Consider the following 18,405-nt stretch of genomic DNA (forward strand, 5'->3'; position numbering starts at 1 on the left):
CAGTAGTTAGAAGTAGAAAAGTTCTAACAGAAACCTCAAAGCTCATCTACAGCCACACCACACTGGATACGCCCAATCTCATCTGATCTTGGAAGCTAAGCAGTGTTGGGCCTGGTTAGTACTTGGATGGGAGACCAGTTGGGAATACAAGATGCTGTAGGTATTTTTATACTGCCAACACCATTCTGTTGATGCATTCCATTTTCAAATTTTTTCATTTATGTACCAGTAGCTAGAAGTAGAAAAGTTCTAACAGAAACCACAAAGCTCATCTACAGCCACACCACACTGGATACGCCCAATCTCATCTGATCTTGGAAGCTAAGCAGTGTTGGAACTGTTTAGTACTTGGATGTGAGACCACCTGGGAATACAAGGCGCTGTAGGTGTTTTTATACTGCCAACACCATTCTGTTGATGCATTCCATTTTCAAACGTATTCATTTATGTACCAGTAGTTAGAAGTAGAAAAGTTCTAACAGAAACCACAAAACTCATCTACAGCCATACCACACTGGATACGCCCAATCTCATATGATCTTGGAAGCTAATCTGTGCTAGGCCTGGTTAGTATTTGGATGGGAAACCACCTGGGAATGCAAGGTGCTGCAGATGTTTTTATACTGCCAACTCCGTTCTGTTGATGCATTCCATTTTCAAACTTTTTCATTTATTTACCAGTAGTTAGAAGTAGAAAAGTTCTAACAGAAACCATAAAGATTATCTACAGTCACACCACACTGGATACGCCCAATCTCATCTGATCTTGGAAGCTAAGCAGTGTTGGGCCTGTTTAGTACTTGGGTAGGAGACCACCTTGGAGTACAAGGTGCTGTAGGTATTTTTATACTGCCAACACCATTCTGTTGATGCATTCCTTTTTCAAACTTATTCATTTATGTACCAGTAGTTAGAAGTAGAAAAGTTCTAACAGAAACCACAAAGCTCATCTGCAGCCACACCACACTGGATACGCCCAATCTCATCTGATCTTGGAAACTAAGCAGTGCTGGGCCTGGTTAGTACTTGGATGGGAAACCACCTGGGAATGCAAGGTGCTGCACATATTTTTACACTGCCAACTCCGTTCTGTTGATGCATTCCATTTTCAAATTTTTTCATTTATGTACCAGTAGCTAGAAGTAGAAAAGTTCAAATAGAAACCACAAAGCTCATCTATAGCCACACCACACTGGATACGGCCAATCTCATCTGATCTTGGAAGCTAAGCAGTGTTAGGCCTGTTTAGTACTTGGATGGGAGACCACCTGGGAATACAAAGTGCTGTAGGTATTTTTGTACCGCCAACACCGTTCTGTTGATGCATTACATTTTCAAACATATTCATTTATGTACCAGTAGTTAGAAGTAGAAAAGTTCTAACAGAAACCTCAAAGCTCATCTACAGCCACACAACACTGGATACGCCCAATCTCATCTGATCTTGGAAGCTAAGCAGTGTTGGGCCTGGTTAGTACTTGGATGGGAGACCAGTTGGGAATACAAGATGCTGTAGGTATTTTTATACTGCCAACACCATTCTGTTGATGCATTCCATTTTCAAATTTTTTCATTTATGTACCAGTAGCTAGAAGTAGAAAAGTTCTAACAGAAACCACAAAGCTCATCTACAGCCACACCACACTGGATACGCCCAATCTCATCTGATCTTGGAAGCTAAGCAGTGTTGGAACTGTTTAGTACTTGGATGTGAGACCACCTGGGAATACAAGGCGCTGTAGGTGTTTTTATACTGCCAACACCATTCTGTTGATGCATTCCATTTTCAAACGTATTCATTTATGTACCAGTAGTTAGAAGTAGAAAAGTTCTAACAGAAACCACAAAACTCATCTACAGCCATACCACACTGGATACGCCCAATCTCATATGATCTTGGAAGCTAATCTGTGCTGGGCCTGGTTAGTATTTGGATGGGAAACCACCTGGGAATGCAAGGTGCTGCAGATATTTTTATACTGCCAACTCCGTTCTGTTGATGCATTCCATTTTCAAACTTTTTCATTTATTTACCAGTAGTTAGAAGTAGAAAAGTTCTAACAGAAACCATAAAGATTATCTACAGTCACACCACACTGGATACGCCCAATCTCATCTTATCTTGGAAGCTAAGCAGTGTTGGGCCTGTTTAGTACTTGGGTGGGAGACCACCTTGGAGTACAAGGTGCTGTAGGTATTTTTATACTGCCAACACCGTTCTGTTGATGCATTCCATTTTCAAACTTATTCATTTATGTACCAGTAGTTAGAAGTAGAAAAGTTCTAACAGAAACCACAAAGCTCATCTGCAGCCACACCACACTGGATACGCCCAATCTCATCTGATCTTGGACGCTAAGAAGTGCTGGGCTTGGTTAGTACTTGGATGGGAGACCACCTGGGAATACAAGGTGCTGTAGGTCTTTTTATACTGCCAACACCATTCTGTTGATGCATTCCATTTTCAAACTTATTCATTTATGTACCAGTAGTTAGAAGTAGAAAAGTTCTAACAGAAACCGCAAAACTCATCAACAGCCACACCACACTGGATCCGCCCAATCTCATCTGACCTTGGAAGCTAAGCAGTGTTGGGCCTGGTTAGTAGTTGATGGGAGACCACCTGGGAATCCAAGGTGCTGTAGGTATTTTTATACTGCCAACACCATTCTGTTGATGCATTCCATTTTCAAATGTATTCATTTATGTACCAGTAGCTAGAAGTAGAAAAGTTCTAACAGAAACCACAAAGCTCATCTACAGTCACACCACACTGGATACGCCCAATCTCATCTGATCTTGGAAGCTAAGCAGTGTTGGACCTGTTTAGGACTTGGATGGGAGACCACATGGGAATACAAGGTGCTGTAGGTGTTTTTATACTGCCAACACCATTCTGTTGATGCATTCCATTTTCAAATGTATTCATTTATGTACCAGTAGTTAGAAGTAGAAAAGTTCTAACAGAAACCACAAAGCACATTTACAGCCACACCACACTGGATACGCCCAATCTCATCTGATCTTGGAAGCTAAGCAGTGTTGGACCTGTTTAGTACTTGGATGGGAGACCACCTGGGAACACAAGGTGCTGTAGGTGTTTTTTATACTGCCAACACCATTCTGTTGATGCATTCCAATTTCAAACGTATTCATTAATGTACCAGTAGTTAGAAGTAGAAAAGTTCTAACAGAAACCACATAGCTCATCTACAGCCACACCACACTGCATACGCCCAATCTCATCTGATCTTGAAAGCTAAGCAGTGTTGGACCTGTTTAGTACTTGGATGGGAGACCACCTTGGAACACAAGGTGCTGTAGGTGTTTTTATACTGCCAACACCATTCTGTTTATGCATTCCATTTTCAAACGTATTCAATAATGTACCAGTAGCTAGAAGTAGAAAAGTTCTAACAGAAACCGCACAGTTCATCTACAGCCACACCACACTGGATACGCCCAATCTCATCTGATCTTGGAAACTAAGCAGTGCTGGGCCTGGTTAATATTTGGATGGGAGACCACCTGGGAATGCAAGGTGCTGCAGATATTTTTATACTGCCAACTCCGTTCTGTTGATGCATTCCATTTTCAAACTTTTTCATTTATTTACCAGTAGTTAGAAGTAGAAAAGTTCTAACAGAAACCACAAAGATTATCTACAGCCACACCACACTGGATGCGCCCAATCTCATCTGATTTTGGAAGCTAAGAAGTGTTGGGCCTGGTTAGTACTTTGATGGGAGACCACCTGGGAATACAAGGTGCTGTAGGTGTTTTTATACTGCCAACACCATTCTGTTGATGCATTCCATTTTCAAACTTATTCATTTATGTACCTGTAGCTAGAAGTAGAAAAGTTCAAATAGAAAACACAAACCTCATCTACAGCCACACCACACTGGATACGCCCAATCTCATCTGATCTTGGAAGCTAAGCAGTGTTGGACCTGTTTAGGACTTGGATGGGAGACCACCTGGGAATACAAGGTGCTGTAGGTGTTTTTATACTGCCAACACCATTCTGTTGATGCATTCCATTTTCAAATGTATTCATTTATGTACCAGTAGTTAGAAGTAGAAAAGTTCTAAAAGAAACCACAAAGCACATTTACAGCCACACCACACTGGATACGCCCAATCTCATCTGATCTTGGAAGCTAAGCAGTGTTGGGCCTGTTTAGTACTTGGATGTGAGACCACCTGGGAATACAAAGTGCTGTAGGTATTTTTATACTGCCAACACCGTTCTGTTAATGCATTTTATTTTCAAACTTATTCATTTATGTACCAGTAATTAGAAGTAGAAAAGTTCTAACAGAAACCACAAAGCTCATCTGCAGCCGCACCACACTGGATACGCCCAATCTCATCTGATCTTGGAAGCTAAGCAGTGCTGGACTTGGTTGGGAGACCACCTGGGAATACAAGGTGCTGTAGGTATTTTTATACTGCCAACACCGTTCTGTTGATGCATTCCATTTTCAAACCTGTTCATTTATGTACCAGTAGTTAGAAGTAGAAAAGTTCTAACAGAAACCACAAAGCTCATCTACAGCCACACCACACTGTATCCGCCCAATCTGATCTGACCTTAGAAGCTAAGCAGTGTTGGGCCTGGTTAGTACTTGTATGGGTGACCACCTGGGAATACAAGGTGCTGTAGGTATTTTTATACTGCCAACACCGTTCTGTTGATGCATTCAATTTTCAAACTTTTTCATTTATGTACCAGTAGTTAGAAGTAGAAAAGTTCTAACAGAAACCTCAGAGCTCATCTAGAGCCACACCACACTGGATACGCCCAATCTCATCTGAACTTGGAAGCTAAGCAGTGTTTGGCTTGGTTAGTACTTGGATGGAAGACCACCTGGGAATACAAGGTGCTGTAGGAATTTTTATACTGCCAACACCGTTCTGTTGATGCATTCCATTTTCAAACTTATTCATTTATGTTCCAGTAGCTAGAAGTAGAAAAGTATACACAAAACTGAAAAAAGGTCACTCGCGCCCCAGCTGCTGCTCGGTACCAACCCCCAAGAGCACAACGTCTTGAAACAATTTAAACAACAAACATATGGGGTAGTCCACAAGCGCTGCTGAAGGATTGACAAATAGTTCTTAATTCATCAAAAAATCCCATTCACTTTCATGGAACATAAAGGAATTCTTCAAATATGTATTTTTCCACAGCTTCTCGAAGGTTCGCACTTTACGACTAACCTCCTCTATATGGGGTATGTACATCAAAAGGTTTCTTTAGATAGTCTTCTCATCAATATTCATCACTCCAAGACCACAAGCAATTCACCACCCGACCCTTAGAATTGGCGCTCACCTTTTTAACATGCCCTATGTTCCTTGAAAGGTATCTTTATTTACACCGGGCACCACAGTTTCCACTGATCACCAACAGGGTCGTCGCCAATATATGGATAAAGCACAGATGGATATTCCAAAAGATTCACAGATTTATTGTACAAAACAAATGTGCCATAAAAAACATAAGGACTGAATAAAATACGTAAAACAAAAAAATTAAAAATTAAAAATATTTTACACTCTCCTGGTTTAATGGGAGACCATTTTCTTCACCTTATACCCCGGCCAACTCCAAAAGCATGTATAAAGGCTGTTGGCCTAAACAATGGGTGGGGGTCCTATTCAAAAATAGTTTAGGTGAAAAAAGCCCATACAACCTGAGAGGTATGTCTGCACCACCGACGCGTTTCGGATTCAAGATCCTTCCTCAAGGTGTCTAATGGGGTCAGGAAGTCAGTCCTTTATACTTCCTTAATCCCCTCCCACATTTTCTGACCAATCGCAGAATAATTCCAGTAAAAACAACATTATTGGTCTAATATAATATGGCTATCCTTATATTTCATACATGTCCTTTTAAGAAAACTAATAACATTTTTTAAAAACAGTTTTACATAGATTTCACCGAAGAAAACTAACATAAAAAATTAATTGGTAAGAATCAAATACAGTACTGGATAACAACCCCCATTCCAAACCCTATACAGTCCTTCAATTAATCCGGATTTGTCCTCCCGTTTTTTCTTATTGTTCTTATCCATAGTTGCAACCCATAAGGCCATTCGTTCTGTCAACAACTTTATTATTCGTCTTTGTTGTGCACAATGCGGACATCTCTTCTGTGCCAGAACATTCTACTTCCTGGTCGCGATGTGTAATCACGTGACATCCGCTTTAACCGGAAGTGCGGGTCACGGAGTCCGTCTTATGGAACGCAAACTTGGGAGGATCATTTCCTTCTTGTGAATCAGTTCACTCCGTAATATCCCAACAAGTTCATAGAGAGATCAAAATAGAAAGATGATGAGTAATTTCATACATATACAACATAGTAATCAATGTACCGTTATTTGATGGTTATTTTTCTTACATCTATAATTCTATAGAAACCACTTCATCTCGAAGTCCACATTGAGACCTTTTGGGTCAAGGGTCTGCATCTCATAAATAGTACGCATTTCAAGTTTAGCCAATCTCGTCTCCCCATCGTTGGTTCTCCATCCCGGAGTCACAGCTTTTATCCCACAAAAATCTACCAAGCTGTTAATATTACACTCATGTGTTTTTTTTAAAGTGTAGAGATACATTGTGGGTTTCCATCCCTTTCTTTATATTTCGGACATGTTCTCCAAGCCGTGTTTTTAACATGCGGGTTGTACGCCCCACATATTGGGCACCACATGAGCATTCTAATAAATATACACAGTTTTTTGTGTTACACGTGATAAAATCACGTATAGTGTAAATTATCCCTGTCTGGTTGGATTTATACTGTACAATTTTGCTTTGTTTACCTTTACATGTGCGGCACATAATACACATGCCACATCTAAAGAAGCCTTTCGACACATTTCTTGTGAGCATCTTAGGGGCACTATTCGCACTCCTTACTACATTCTCTTTTATATTTTTTGCCCTCCTGTATACAAATTTAGGGGTTTCTGTTATGTATTCTTTCAACAATGTGTCCTTACTCAAAATCGACCAATGACGTCTGAAGATGCGTTCCACCTGTAGATGCTGGCTATTGTATCCAGTGATAAATGGAACACAATTCATGGAATCTTTTCCCTTATTGGGTATTTTATTTAACATATTGGCTCGATTACTTGTGCCGCTATCTACCATTGCAGTTTTTACTATTCCTTTGTCATACCCTTTCATTACTAGTTGGCTCTCCAACTTTGATGCCTGTTCCCAGTACACCTCCATGTCTGAGCAATTCCTTCTTATTCTATGAAATTGACTCATGGGAATGCTCTTTAACCAATTTTTATGGTGATTGCTGGAAAAGTCTATAAATGAGTTGCAATCAGTACTTTTAGTGTAGTTGCTGGTTTTGATCACATTGTTATCAATATATATTCTTAAATCCAAAAAGTTGACTTCTACGTCACTAATATTAAAGGTAAGTTCTATGCCCGAAGTATTACCATTAAGATGTTTACAGAAGGTTTCCAGGGAGTTCCGGTCCCCCTTCCAGATGAATAGAACATCATCTATGTATCGGTCCCAGGATACCAGGCTAGCCCCCAGCTCATGGCCACTCCACACCTGTTGTTCTTCCCAGTGGGCCATGAATAAGTTAGCATAGCTGGGGGCCAGCCTGGTACCCATCGCCGTACCTTTAAGTTGCATGAAAAACGAATCATCATACCAGAAAAAATTATTTCGAAGAATGAGTGAAGTTCCCTCCAGTACAAAGTTCCTCTTTTCCTCTGGCAATTCCCCTCTATCCATAAAGAAAGCTAATGCCTTGAGTCCTAATTCATGGTCAATAATAGTATAAAGGGACGTAACGTCCGCTGTCACCAATATAAAGTCAGGTTTCCACTCAACCGTCATTAGTTTGTTAATAATTGATATGGTGTCCTTCAAATATGATTTAGTCTCCTTTACTATTGGTTGGAGAATATGATCAATAAAACATGACAGGTTGGACAAGCAGGAATTGGTACCCGCTACTATAGGGCGGCCAGGAGGACATTCCTTGTTCTTATGTATCTTCGGTAACATATATAGAACCGGAATCGCTGGACATTCTATCATCATGAAGAGCTGTTCTTCTTCTGTGATGATGCCCTTTGTTAAATAGAGTGCCAAAAATACTTCCAATTTTTGAATGATTCCAACACTAGGATTGCCTCTTAATTTCTGATATGTTCCTCTATCCATAATTTGACGTAACACTTCTTTGTTATAATCTTCCAAACTCAGAACAACTATACTTCCCCCCTTATCTGCGGGCTTAATAACTATTTCCTTATTACCTCGCAGTGTTTTAATGGCATTTCTCTCATCCTTAGTTAAATTGTTCTTTCTTCTATTTGGTTTAAAGGTCACCCCTTCTAAGTCTGCTTTTACTAATTTTTCGAATGACTCTATGAAACTGCCCTTTTTATGTTTCGGATAAAAGGTTGATTTCCTTTTGAAGAGGTATGAGCCACTTGTGGCCTCCTCAACTTTTGGTTTTTCTTCAAAAAACCTTTTGAGTGTAAGTCGTCTTATAAATTTCTCTATGGGACCGATACATAGATGATGTTCTATTCATCTGGAAGGGGGACCGGAACTCCCTGGAAACCTTCTGTAAACATCTTAATGGTAATACTTCGGGCATAGAACTTACCTTTAATATTAGTGACGTAGAAGTCAACTTTTTGGATTTAAGAATATATATTGATAACAATGTGATCAAAACCAGCAACTACACTAAAAGTACTGATTGCAACTCATTTATAGACTTTTCCAGCAATCACCATAAAAATTGGTTAAAGAGCATTCCCATGAGTCAATTTCATAGAATAAGAAGGAATTGCTCAGACATGGAGGTGTACTGGGAACAGGCATCAAAGTTGGAGAGCCAACTAGTAATGAAAGGGTATGACAAAGGAATAGTAAAAACTGCAATGGTAGATAGCGGCACAAGTAATCGAGCCAATATGTTAAATAAAATACCCAATAAGGGAAAAGATTCCATGAATTGTGTTCCATTTATCACTGGATACAATAGCCAGCATCTACAGGTGGAACGCATCTTCAGACGTCATTGGTCGATTTTGAGTAAGGACACATTGTTGAAAGAATACATAACAGAAACCCCTAAATTTGTATACAGGAGGGCAAAAAATATAAAAGAGAATGTAGTAAGGAGTGCGAATAGTGCCCCTAAGATGCTCACAAGAAATGTGTCGAAAGGCTTCTTTAGATGTGGCATGTGTATTATGTGCCGCACATGTAAAGGTAAACAAAGCAAAATTGTACAGTATAAATCCAACCAGACAGGGATAATTTACACTATACGTGATTTTATCACGTGTAACACAAAAAACTGTGTATATTTATTAGAATGCTCATGTGGTGCCCAATATGTGGGGCGTACAACCCGCATGTTAAAAACACGGCTTGGAGAACATGTCCGAAATATAAAGAAAGGGATGGAAACCCACAATGTATCTCTACACTTTAAAAAAACACATGAGTGTAATATTAACAGCTTGGTAGATTTTTGTGGGATAAAAGCTGTGACTCCGGGATGGAGAACCAACGATGGGGAGACGAGATTGGCTAAACTTGAAATGCGTACTATTTATGAGATGCAGACCCTTGACCCAAAAGGTCTCAATGTGGACTTCGAGATGAAGTGGTTTCTATAGAATTATAGATGTAAGAAAAATAACCATCAAATAACGGTACATTGATTACTATGTTGTATATGTATGAAATTACTCATCATCTTTCTATTTTGATCTCTCTATGAACTTGTTGGGATATTACGGAGTGAACTGATTCACAAGAAGGAAATGATCCTCCCAAGTTTGCGTTCCATAAGACGGACTCCGTGACCCGCACTTCCGGTTAAAGCGGATGTCACGTGATTACACATCGCGACCAGGAAGTAGAATGTTCTGGCACAGAAGAGATGTCCGCATTGTGCACAACAAAGACGAATAATAAAGTTGTTGACAGAACGAATGGCCTTATGGGTTGCAACTATGGATAAGAACAATAAGAAAAAACGGGAGGACAAATCCGGATTAATTGAAGGACTGTATAGGGTTTGGAATGGGGGTTGTTATCCAGTACTGTATTTGATTCTTACCAATTAATTTTTTATGTTAGTTTTCTTCGGTGAAATCTATGTAAAACTGTTTTTAAAAAATGTTATTAGTTTTCTTAAAAGGACATGTATGAAATATAAGGATAGCCATATTATATTAGACCAATAATGTTGTTTTTACTGGAATTATTCTGCGATTGGTCAGAAAATGTGGGAGGGGATTAAGGAAGTATAAAGGACTGACTTCCTGACCCCATTAGACACCTTGAGGAAGGATCTTGAATCCGAAACGCGTCGGTGGTGCAGACATACCTCTCAGGTTGTATGGGCTTTTTTCACCTAAACTATTTTTGAATAGGACCCCCACCCATTGTTTAGGCCAACAGCCTTTATACATGCTTTTGGAGTTGGCCGGGGTATAAGGTGAAGAAAATGGTCTCCCATTAAACCAGGAGAGTGTAAAATATTTTTAATTTTTAATTTTTTTGTTTTACGTATTTTATTCAGTCCTTATGTTTTTTATGGCACATTTGTTTTGTACAATAAATCTGTGAATCTTTTGGAATATCCATCTGTGCTTTATCCATATATTGGCGACGACCCTGTTGGTGATCAGTGGAAACTGTGGTGCCCGGTGTAAATAAAGATACCTTTCAAGGAACATAGGGCATGTTAAAAAGGTGAGCGCCAATTCTAAGGGTCGGGTGGTGAATTGCTTGTGGTCTTGGAGTGATGAATATTGATGAGAAGACTATCTAAAGAAACCTTTTGATGTACATACCCCATATAGAGGAGGTTAGTCGTAAGGTGCGAACCTTCGAGAAGCTGTGGAAAAATACATATTTGAAGAATTCCTTTATGTTCCATGAAAGTGAATGGGATTTTTTGATGAATTAAGAAGTAGAAAAGATCTATCAGAAACTACAAAGTTCATCTGCAGCCACACCACACTGGACACGCCCAATCTCATCTGATCTTGGAAGCTAAGCTGCGCTGTGCCTGGTTAGTACTTGGATGGGAAACCACCTGGGAATGCAAGGTGCTGCACATATTTTTATACAGCCAACTCTGTTCTGTTGATGCATTCCATTTTCAAATTTTTTCATTTATGTAGCAGTAGCTAGAAGTAGAAAAGTTCAAATAGAAACCTCAAAGCTCTTATACAGCCACACCACACTGGATACGCCCAATCTCATCTGATCTTGGAAGCTAAGCAGTGTTGGGCCTGGTTAGTACTTGGATGGGAGACCACCTGGGAATACAAGGTGCTGTAGGTATTTTTATACTGCCAACACCATTCTGTTGATGCATTCCATTTTCAAATTTTTTCATTTATGTACCAGTAGCTAGAAGTAGAAAGTTCTTACAGAAACCGCACAGTTCATCTACAGCCACAGCACACTGTATACGCCCAATCTCATATCTCATCTGATCTTGGAAGCTAAGTAGTGTTGGGCCTGGTTAGTACTTGGGTGGGAGACCACCTGGGAATACAAGGTGCTGTAGGTATTTTTATACTGCCAACACCGTTCTGTTGATGCATTCCATTTTCAAACTTTTTCATTTATTTACCAGTAGTTAGAAGTAGAAAAGTTCTGACTGAAACCACAAAGATTATCTTCAGCCACACCTCACTGGATACGCCCAATCTCATCTGACCTTGGAAACTAAGCAGTGCTGGGCCTGGTTAGTATTTGGATGGGAAACCACCTGGGAATGAAAGGTGCTGCAGATATTTTTATACTGCCAACTCCGTTCTGTTGATGCATTCCATTTTCAAACTTTGTTCATTTATGTACCAGTAGTTAGAAGTAGAAAAGTTCTAACAGAAACCACAAAGCTTATCTACAGCTACACCACACTGGGTACGCCCAATCTCATCTGATCTTGGAAGCTTAGAAGTGTTGGGCCTGGTTAGTACTCGGATGGGAGACCACCTGGGAATACAAGGTGCTGTAGGTGTTTTTATACTGCCAACACCATTCTATTGATGCATTCCTTTTTCAAACGTATTCATTTATGTACCAGTAGTTAGAAGTAGAAAAGTTCTAACAGAAACCACAAAGCTCATCTACAGCCACACCACACTGGATGCGCCCAATCTCATCTGATCTTGGAAGCTTTGAAGTGCTGGACCTGGTTAGTACTTGGATGGGAGACAACCTGGGAATACAAGGTGCAGTAGGTATTTTTATACTGCCAACTCCGTTCTGTTGATGCATTCCATTTTCAAACTTTGTTCATTTATGTACCAGTAGTTAGAAGTAGAAAAGTTCTAACAGAAACCACAAAGCTTATCTACAGCTACACCACACTGGATGCGCCCAATCTCATCTGATCTTGGAAGCTAAGAAGTGCTGGACCTGGTTAGTACTTGGATGGGAGACCACCTGGGAATACAAGGTGCTGTAGGTATTTTTATACTGCCAACACCGTTCTGTTGATGCATTCCATTTTCAATCCTATTCATTTATGTACCAGTAGATAGAAGTAGAAAAGTTCTAACAGAAACCACAAAACTTATCTACAGCCACACCACACTGGATACACCCAATCTCATCTGATCTTGGAAGCTAAGAAGTGTTGGGCCTGGTTAGTACTTGGATGGGAGACAACCTGGGAATACAAGGTGCTGGAGTTATTTTTATACTGCCAACACCATTCTGTTGATGCATTCTATTTTCAAACTTATTTATTTATGTACCAGTAGCTAGAAGTAGAAAAGTTCTAACAGAAACCGCAAAGTTCATCTACAGCCAAACCACAGTAGATACGCCCAATCTCATCTGACCTTGGAAACTAAGCAGTGCTGGGCCTGGTTAGTACTTGGATGGGAAACCACCTGGGAATGCAAGGTGCTGCAGATATTTTTATACTGCCAACTCCGTTTTGTTGATGCATTCCATTTTCAAACTTTGTTCATTTATTTACCAGTAGTTAGAAGTAGAAAATTTCTAACAGAAACCACAAAGCTTATCTACAGCCACACCACATTGGGTACGCCCATTCTCATCTGATCTTGGAAGCTAAGAAGTGTTCGGCCTGGTTAGTACTCGGATGGGAGACCACCTGGGAATACAAGGTGCTGTATGTGTTTTTATACTGCCAACACCATTCTATTGATGCATTCCTTTTTCAAACGTATTCATTTATGTACCAGTAGTTAGAAGTAGAAAAGTTCTAACAGAAACCACAAAGCTTATCTACAGCCTCACCACACTGGATACGGCCAATATCATCTGATCTTGGAAGCTAAGAAGTGTTGGGCCTGGTTAGTACTTGGATGGGAGACAACCAGGGAATACAAGGTGCTGGAGGTATTTTGATACTGCCAACACCATTCTGTTGATGCATTCCATTTTCAAACTTATTCACTTATGTACCAGTAGCTAAAAGTAGAAAAGTTCTAACAGAAACCACAAAGTTCATCTACAGCCACACCACACTGGATACGCCCAATCTCATCTGATCTTGGAAACTAAGCAGTGCTGGGCCTGGTTAGTATTTGGATGGGAAACCACCTGGTAATGCAAGGTGCTGCAGATATTTTTATACTGCCAACTCCGTTTTGTTGATGCATTCCATTTTCAAACTTTTTCATTTATTTACCAGTAGTTAGAAGTAGAAAAGTTCTAACAGAAACCACAAAGATTATCTACAGCCACACCACACTGGATACGCCCAATCTCATCTGATCTTGGAAGCTAAGCAGTGTTGGGCTTGGTTAGCACTTGGATGGGAGACCACCTGGGAATACAAGGTGCTGCAGGTGTTTTTATACTGCCAACACCGTTCTCTTGATTCATTCCATTTTCAAACTTATTCATTTATGTACCAGTAGTTAGAAGTAGAAAAGTTCTAACAGAAACCACAAAGCTCATCTACAGCCACACCACTCTGGATACGAACCATCTCATCTGATCTTGGAAGCTAAGCAGTGTTGGGCCTGTTTAGTACTTTGGTGGGAGACCACCTGGGAATACGAGGTGCTGGAGGTATTTTTATACTGCCAACACCGTTCTGTTGATGCATTCCATTTTCAAACTTATTCATTTATGTACCAGTAGTTAGAAGTAGAAAAGTTCTAACAGAAACCACAAAGCTCATCTACAGCCACACCACACTGGATACGCCCAATCTCATCTGATCTTGGAAGTTAAGCAGTGTTGGGACTGGTTAGTACTTTGATGGGAGACCACCTGGGAATACAAGGTGCTGCAGGTATTTTTATACTGCCAACACCGTTCTGTTGATGCATTCCATTTTCAATCTTATTCATTTATGTACCAGTAGTTAGAAGTAAAAAAGTTCTAACAGAAACCACAAAGCGCATCTAGAGCCACACCACACTGGATACGCCCAATCTCATCTGATCTTGGAAGCTAAGCAGTGTTTGGCTTGGTTAGTACTTGGATGGGAGACCACCTGGGAATACAAGGTGCTGTAGGAATTTTTATACTGCCAACACCGTTCTGTTGATGCATTCCATTTTCAAACTTATTCATTTATGTTCCAGTAGCTAGAAGTAGAAAAGATCTATCAGAAACTACAAAGTTCATCTGCAGCCACACCACACTGGACATGCCCAATCTCATCTGATCTTGGAAGCTAAGCTGCGCTGGGCCTGGTTAGTACTTGGATGGGAAACCACCTGGGAATATAAGGTGCTGCACATATTTTTATACTGCCAACTCTGTTCTGTTGATGCATTCCATTTTCAAATTTTTTCATTTATATAGCAGTAGCTAGAAGTAGAAAAGTTCAAATAGAAACCTCAAAGCTCTTCTACAGCCACACCACACTGGATACGCCCAATCTCATCTGATCTTGGAAGCTAAGCAGTGTTGGGCCTGGTTAGTACTTGGATGGGAGACCACCTGGGAATACAAGGTGCTGTAGGTATTTTTATACTGCCAACACCATTCTGTTGATGCATTCCATTTTCAAATTTTTTCATTTATGTACCAGTAGCTAGAAGTAGAAAGTTCTAACAGAAACCGCACAGTTCATCTACAGCCACAGCACACTGTATACGCCCAATCTCATATCTCATCTGATCTTGGAAGCTAAGTAGTGTTGGGCCTGGTTAGTACTTGGGTGGGAGACCACCTGGGAATACAAGGTGCTGTAGGTATTTTTATACTGCCAACACCGTTCTGTTGATGCATTCCATTTTCAAACTTTTTCATTTATTTACCAGTAGTTAGAAGTAGAAAAGTTCTGACTGAAACCACAAAGATTATCTTCAGCCACACCTCACTGGATACGCCCAATCTCATCTGACCTTGGAAACTAAGCAGTGCTGGGCCTGGTTAGTATTTGGATGGGAAACCACCTGGGAATGCAAGGTGCTGCAGATATTTTTATACTGCCAACTCCGTGTTGTTGATGCATTCCATTTTCAAACTTTGTTCATTTATTTACCAGTAGTTAGAAGTAGAAAAGTTCTAACAGAAACCACAAAGCTTATCTACAGCTACACCACACTGGGTACGCCCAATCTCATCTGATCTTGGAAGCTTAGAAGTGTTGGGCCTGGTTAGTACTCGGATGGGAGACCACCTGGGAATACAAGGTGCTGTAGGTGTTTTTATACTGCCAACACCATTCTATTGATGCATTCCTTTTTCAAACGTATTCATTTATGTACCAGTAGTTAGAAGTAGAAAAGTTCTAACAGAAACCACAAAGCTTATCTACAGCCACACCACACTGGATACGCCCAATATCATCTGATTCTTGGAAGCTAAGAAGTGTTGGGCCTGGTTAGTACTTGGATGGGAGACAACCTGGGAATACAAGGTGCTGTAGGTATTTTTATACTGCCAACATCGTTCTGTTGATGCATTCCATTTTCAAACTTATTCACTTATGTACCAGTAGCTAGAAGTAGAAAAGTTCTAACAGAAACCACAAAGCTCATCTACAGCCACACCACACTGGATGCGCCCAATCTCATCTGATCTTGGAAGCTAAGAAGTGCTGGACCTGGTTAGTACTTGGATGGGAGACCACCTGGGAATACAAGGTGCTGTAGGTGTTTTTATACTGCCAACACCATTCTGTTGATGCATTCCATTTTCAAACTTATTCATTTATGTACCAGTAGTTAGAAGTAGAAAAGTTCTAACAGAAACCACAAAGCTTATCTACAGCCACACCACACTGGATACACCCAATCTCATCTGATCTTGGAAGCTAAGAAGTGTTGGGCCTGGTTAGTACTTGGATGGGAGACAACCTGGGAATACAAGGTGCTGGAGTTATTTTTATACTGCCAACACCATTCTGTTGATGCATTCTATTTTCAAACTTATTTATTTATGTACCAGTAGCTAGAAGTAGAAAAGTTCTAACAGAAACCGCAAAGTTCATCTACAGCCACACCAAAGTAGATACGCCCAATCTCATCTGACCTTGGAAACTAAGCAGTGCTGGGCCTGGTTGGTATTTGGATGGGAAACCACCTGGTAATGCAAGGTGCTGCAGATATTTTTATACTGCCAACTCCGTTTTGTTGATGCATTCCATTTTCAAACTTTGTTCATTTATTTACCAGTAGTTAGAAGTAGAAAAGTTCTAACAGAAACCACAAAGCTTATCTACAGCCACACCACATTGGGTACGCCCATTCTCATCTGATCCTGGAAGCTAAGAAGTGTTGGGCCTGGTTAGTACTCGGATGGGAGACCACCTGGGAATACAAGGTGCTGTAGGTGTTTTTATACTGCCAACACCATTCTATTGATGCATTCCTTTTTCAAACGTATTCATTTATGTACCAGTAGTTAGAAGTAGAAAAGTTCTAACAGAAACCACAAAGCTTATCTACAGCCTCACTACACTGGATACACCCAATATCATCTGATCTTGGAAGCTAAGAAGTGTTGGGCCTGGTTAGTACTTGGATGGGAGAAAACCTGGGAATACAAGGTGCTGGAGGTATTTTTATACTGCCAACACCATTCTGTTGATGCATTCCATTTTCAAACTTATTCACTTATGTACCAGTAGCTAAAAGTAGAAAAGTTCTAACAGAAACCACAAAGTTCATCTACAGCCACACCACACTGGATACGCCCAATCTCATCTGATCTTGGAAACTAAGCAGTGCTGGGCCTGGTTAGTATTTGGATGGGAAACCACCTGGGAATGCAAGGTGCTGCAGATATTTTTATACTGCCAACTCCGTTTTGTTGAGGCATTCCATTTTCAAACTTTTTCATTTATTTACCAGTAGTTAGAAGTAGAAAAGTTCTAACAGAAACCACAAAGATTATCTACAGCCACACCACACTGGATACGCCCAATCTCATCTGATCTTGGAAGCTAAGCAGTGTTGGGCTTGGCTAATACTTGGATGGGAGACCACCTGTGAATACAAGGTGCTGCAGGTGTTTTTATACTGCCAACACCGTTCTGTTGATTCATTCCATTTTCAAACTTATTCATTTATGTACCAGTAGTTAGAAGTAGAAAAGTTCTAACAGAAACTACAAAGGTCATCTACAGCCACACCACACTGGATACGAACAATCTCATCTGATCTTGGAAGCTAAGCAGTGTTGGGCCTGTTTAGTACTTTGGTGGGAGACCACCTGGGAATACGAGGTGCTGTAGGTATTTTTATACTGCCAACACCGTTCTGTTGATGCATTCCATTTTCAAACTTATTCATTTATGTACCAGTAGTTAGAAGTAGAAAAGTTCTAACAGAAACCACAAAGCTCATCTACAGCCACACCACACTGGATAAGCCCAATCTCATCTGATCTTGGAAGTTAAGCAGTGTTGGGACTGGTTAGTACTTTGATGAGAGACCACCTGGGAATACAAGGTGCTGCAGGTATTTTTATACTGCCAACACCGTTCTGTTGATGCATTCCATTTTCAAACTTATTCATTTATGTACCAGTAGTTAGAAGTAAAAAAGTTCTAACAGAAACCACACAGCTAATCTACAGCCACACCACACTGGATACGCCCAATCTCATCTGATCTTGGAAGCTAAGCAGTGTTGGTCCTGGTTAGTATTAGGATGGGAGACCACCTGGCAATACAAGGTGCTGTAGGTATTTTTATACTGCCAACACCGTTCTGTTGATGCATTCCATTTTCAAAATTATTCATTTATGTACCAGTAGCTAGAAGTAGAAAAGTTCTAACAGAAACCGCAAAGTTCATCTACAGCCACACCACACTAGATGCGCCCAATCTCATCTGATCTTGGAAACTAAGCAGTGCTGGGCCTGGTTAGTATTTGGATGGGAAACCACCTGGGAATGCAAGGTGCTGCAGATATT

At 40.4% G+C, this 18,405-nt stretch overlaps 4 non-coding genes and 47 pseudogenes across 4 annotated transcripts; all 51 read left to right on the forward strand.

Annotated features, from left to right (window-relative positions):
- The first annotated feature begins 44 nt into the window (after positions 1-44).
- LOC134959640 (5S ribosomal RNA) lies at positions 45-163 on the forward strand (annotated as a pseudogene).
- Positions 164-270: 107 nt separating this feature from the next.
- On the forward strand, positions 271-389 carry LOC134961486 (5S ribosomal RNA; annotated as a pseudogene).
- Positions 390-496: 107 nt separating this feature from the next.
- Positions 497-615, forward strand: LOC134963377 (5S ribosomal RNA; annotated as a pseudogene).
- A 107-nt stretch (positions 616-722) lies between these two features.
- LOC134960250 (5S ribosomal RNA) lies at positions 723-841 on the forward strand (annotated as a pseudogene).
- A 107-nt stretch (positions 842-948) lies between these two features.
- LOC134960168 (5S ribosomal RNA) lies at positions 949-1,067 on the forward strand (annotated as a pseudogene).
- Positions 1,068-1,174: 107 nt separating this feature from the next.
- On the forward strand, positions 1,175-1,293 carry LOC134961604 (5S ribosomal RNA; annotated as a pseudogene).
- A 107-nt stretch (positions 1,294-1,400) lies between these two features.
- On the forward strand, positions 1,401-1,519 carry LOC134961013 (5S ribosomal RNA; annotated as a pseudogene).
- A 107-nt stretch (positions 1,520-1,626) lies between these two features.
- On the forward strand, positions 1,627-1,745 carry LOC134961488 (5S ribosomal RNA; annotated as a pseudogene).
- Positions 1,746-1,852: 107 nt separating this feature from the next.
- Positions 1,853-1,971, forward strand: LOC134961735 (5S ribosomal RNA; annotated as a pseudogene).
- A 107-nt stretch (positions 1,972-2,078) lies between these two features.
- On the forward strand, positions 2,079-2,197 carry LOC134961107 (5S ribosomal RNA; annotated as a pseudogene).
- A 107-nt stretch (positions 2,198-2,304) lies between these two features.
- LOC134960066 (5S ribosomal RNA) lies at positions 2,305-2,423 on the forward strand (annotated as a pseudogene).
- A 107-nt stretch (positions 2,424-2,530) lies between these two features.
- Positions 2,531-2,648, forward strand: LOC134961254 (5S ribosomal RNA; annotated as a pseudogene).
- A 107-nt stretch (positions 2,649-2,755) lies between these two features.
- On the forward strand, positions 2,756-2,874 carry LOC134960630 (5S ribosomal RNA; annotated as a pseudogene).
- A 107-nt stretch (positions 2,875-2,981) lies between these two features.
- LOC134963173 (5S ribosomal RNA) lies at positions 2,982-3,100 on the forward strand. Its single transcript, XR_010188099.1, has one exon. It is a non-coding gene; the product is annotated as a 5S ribosomal RNA (ribosomal RNA).
- Positions 3,101-3,208: 108 nt separating this feature from the next.
- On the forward strand, positions 3,209-3,327 carry LOC134960512 (5S ribosomal RNA; annotated as a pseudogene).
- Positions 3,328-3,434: 107 nt separating this feature from the next.
- On the forward strand, positions 3,435-3,553 carry LOC134962023 (5S ribosomal RNA; annotated as a pseudogene).
- A 107-nt stretch (positions 3,554-3,660) lies between these two features.
- On the forward strand, positions 3,661-3,779 carry LOC134959719 (5S ribosomal RNA; annotated as a pseudogene).
- Positions 3,780-3,886: 107 nt separating this feature from the next.
- On the forward strand, positions 3,887-4,005 carry LOC134960143 (5S ribosomal RNA; annotated as a pseudogene).
- A 107-nt stretch (positions 4,006-4,112) lies between these two features.
- LOC134960726 (5S ribosomal RNA) lies at positions 4,113-4,231 on the forward strand (annotated as a pseudogene).
- A 322-nt stretch (positions 4,232-4,553) lies between these two features.
- LOC134961549 (5S ribosomal RNA) lies at positions 4,554-4,672 on the forward strand (annotated as a pseudogene).
- Positions 4,673-4,779: 107 nt separating this feature from the next.
- LOC134961483 (5S ribosomal RNA) lies at positions 4,780-4,898 on the forward strand (annotated as a pseudogene).
- Positions 4,899-11,034: 6,136 nt separating this feature from the next.
- LOC134962509 (5S ribosomal RNA) lies at positions 11,035-11,153 on the forward strand (annotated as a pseudogene).
- Positions 11,154-11,260: 107 nt separating this feature from the next.
- On the forward strand, positions 11,261-11,379 carry LOC134962433 (5S ribosomal RNA). The gene has a single exon (XR_010188028.1). It is a non-coding gene; the product is annotated as a 5S ribosomal RNA (ribosomal RNA).
- Positions 11,380-11,485: 106 nt separating this feature from the next.
- Positions 11,486-11,611, forward strand: LOC134962644 (5S ribosomal RNA; annotated as a pseudogene).
- A 107-nt stretch (positions 11,612-11,718) lies between these two features.
- LOC134963322 (5S ribosomal RNA) lies at positions 11,719-11,837 on the forward strand (annotated as a pseudogene).
- Positions 11,838-11,945: 108 nt separating this feature from the next.
- On the forward strand, positions 11,946-12,064 carry LOC134961445 (5S ribosomal RNA; annotated as a pseudogene).
- Positions 12,065-12,171: 107 nt separating this feature from the next.
- On the forward strand, positions 12,172-12,290 carry LOC134964774 (5S ribosomal RNA; annotated as a pseudogene).
- Positions 12,291-12,398: 108 nt separating this feature from the next.
- On the forward strand, positions 12,399-12,517 carry LOC134959693 (5S ribosomal RNA; annotated as a pseudogene).
- A 107-nt stretch (positions 12,518-12,624) lies between these two features.
- LOC134961426 (5S ribosomal RNA) lies at positions 12,625-12,743 on the forward strand (annotated as a pseudogene).
- A 107-nt stretch (positions 12,744-12,850) lies between these two features.
- Positions 12,851-12,969, forward strand: LOC134963326 (5S ribosomal RNA; annotated as a pseudogene).
- Positions 12,970-13,077: 108 nt separating this feature from the next.
- Positions 13,078-13,196, forward strand: LOC134964146 (5S ribosomal RNA; annotated as a pseudogene).
- A 333-nt stretch (positions 13,197-13,529) lies between these two features.
- On the forward strand, positions 13,530-13,648 carry LOC134961847 (5S ribosomal RNA; annotated as a pseudogene).
- Positions 13,649-13,755: 107 nt separating this feature from the next.
- LOC134960611 (5S ribosomal RNA) lies at positions 13,756-13,874 on the forward strand (annotated as a pseudogene).
- A 107-nt stretch (positions 13,875-13,981) lies between these two features.
- Positions 13,982-14,100, forward strand: LOC134963721 (5S ribosomal RNA; annotated as a pseudogene).
- Positions 14,101-14,207: 107 nt separating this feature from the next.
- LOC134959799 (5S ribosomal RNA) lies at positions 14,208-14,326 on the forward strand (annotated as a pseudogene).
- A 107-nt stretch (positions 14,327-14,433) lies between these two features.
- LOC134960899 (5S ribosomal RNA) lies at positions 14,434-14,552 on the forward strand (annotated as a pseudogene).
- A 107-nt stretch (positions 14,553-14,659) lies between these two features.
- Positions 14,660-14,778, forward strand: LOC134961417 (5S ribosomal RNA; annotated as a pseudogene).
- Positions 14,779-14,885: 107 nt separating this feature from the next.
- On the forward strand, positions 14,886-15,004 carry LOC134959688 (5S ribosomal RNA). Its single transcript, XR_010187641.1, has one exon. It is a non-coding gene; the product is annotated as a 5S ribosomal RNA (ribosomal RNA).
- Positions 15,005-15,110: 106 nt separating this feature from the next.
- Positions 15,111-15,236, forward strand: LOC134962645 (5S ribosomal RNA; annotated as a pseudogene).
- Positions 15,237-15,343: 107 nt separating this feature from the next.
- LOC134962428 (5S ribosomal RNA) lies at positions 15,344-15,462 on the forward strand (annotated as a pseudogene).
- A 108-nt stretch (positions 15,463-15,570) lies between these two features.
- On the forward strand, positions 15,571-15,689 carry LOC134961446 (5S ribosomal RNA; annotated as a pseudogene).
- A 107-nt stretch (positions 15,690-15,796) lies between these two features.
- Positions 15,797-15,916, forward strand: LOC134963798 (5S ribosomal RNA; annotated as a pseudogene).
- Positions 15,917-16,023: 107 nt separating this feature from the next.
- LOC134959115 (5S ribosomal RNA) lies at positions 16,024-16,142 on the forward strand. The gene has a single exon (XR_010187192.1). It is a non-coding gene; the product is annotated as a 5S ribosomal RNA (ribosomal RNA).
- Positions 16,143-16,249: 107 nt separating this feature from the next.
- LOC134961427 (5S ribosomal RNA) lies at positions 16,250-16,368 on the forward strand (annotated as a pseudogene).
- Positions 16,369-16,702: 334 nt separating this feature from the next.
- LOC134961652 (5S ribosomal RNA) lies at positions 16,703-16,821 on the forward strand (annotated as a pseudogene).
- A 333-nt stretch (positions 16,822-17,154) lies between these two features.
- LOC134961312 (5S ribosomal RNA) lies at positions 17,155-17,273 on the forward strand (annotated as a pseudogene).
- A 107-nt stretch (positions 17,274-17,380) lies between these two features.
- Positions 17,381-17,499, forward strand: LOC134960923 (5S ribosomal RNA; annotated as a pseudogene).
- A 107-nt stretch (positions 17,500-17,606) lies between these two features.
- Positions 17,607-17,725, forward strand: LOC134960200 (5S ribosomal RNA; annotated as a pseudogene).
- A 107-nt stretch (positions 17,726-17,832) lies between these two features.
- LOC134962552 (5S ribosomal RNA) lies at positions 17,833-17,951 on the forward strand (annotated as a pseudogene).
- A 107-nt stretch (positions 17,952-18,058) lies between these two features.
- Positions 18,059-18,177, forward strand: LOC134959718 (5S ribosomal RNA; annotated as a pseudogene).
- Positions 18,178-18,284: 107 nt separating this feature from the next.
- LOC134962354 (5S ribosomal RNA) lies at positions 18,285-18,403 on the forward strand (annotated as a pseudogene).
- Positions 18,404-18,405: the final 2 nt, after the last annotated feature.

This window comes from Pseudophryne corroboree, chromosome 9 (assembly GCF_028390025.1).
Source record: "Pseudophryne corroboree isolate aPseCor3 chromosome 9, aPseCor3.hap2, whole genome shotgun sequence".
In the NCBI taxonomy this organism is placed as follows: Eukaryota; Metazoa; Chordata; class Amphibia; order Anura; family Myobatrachidae; genus Pseudophryne; species Pseudophryne corroboree.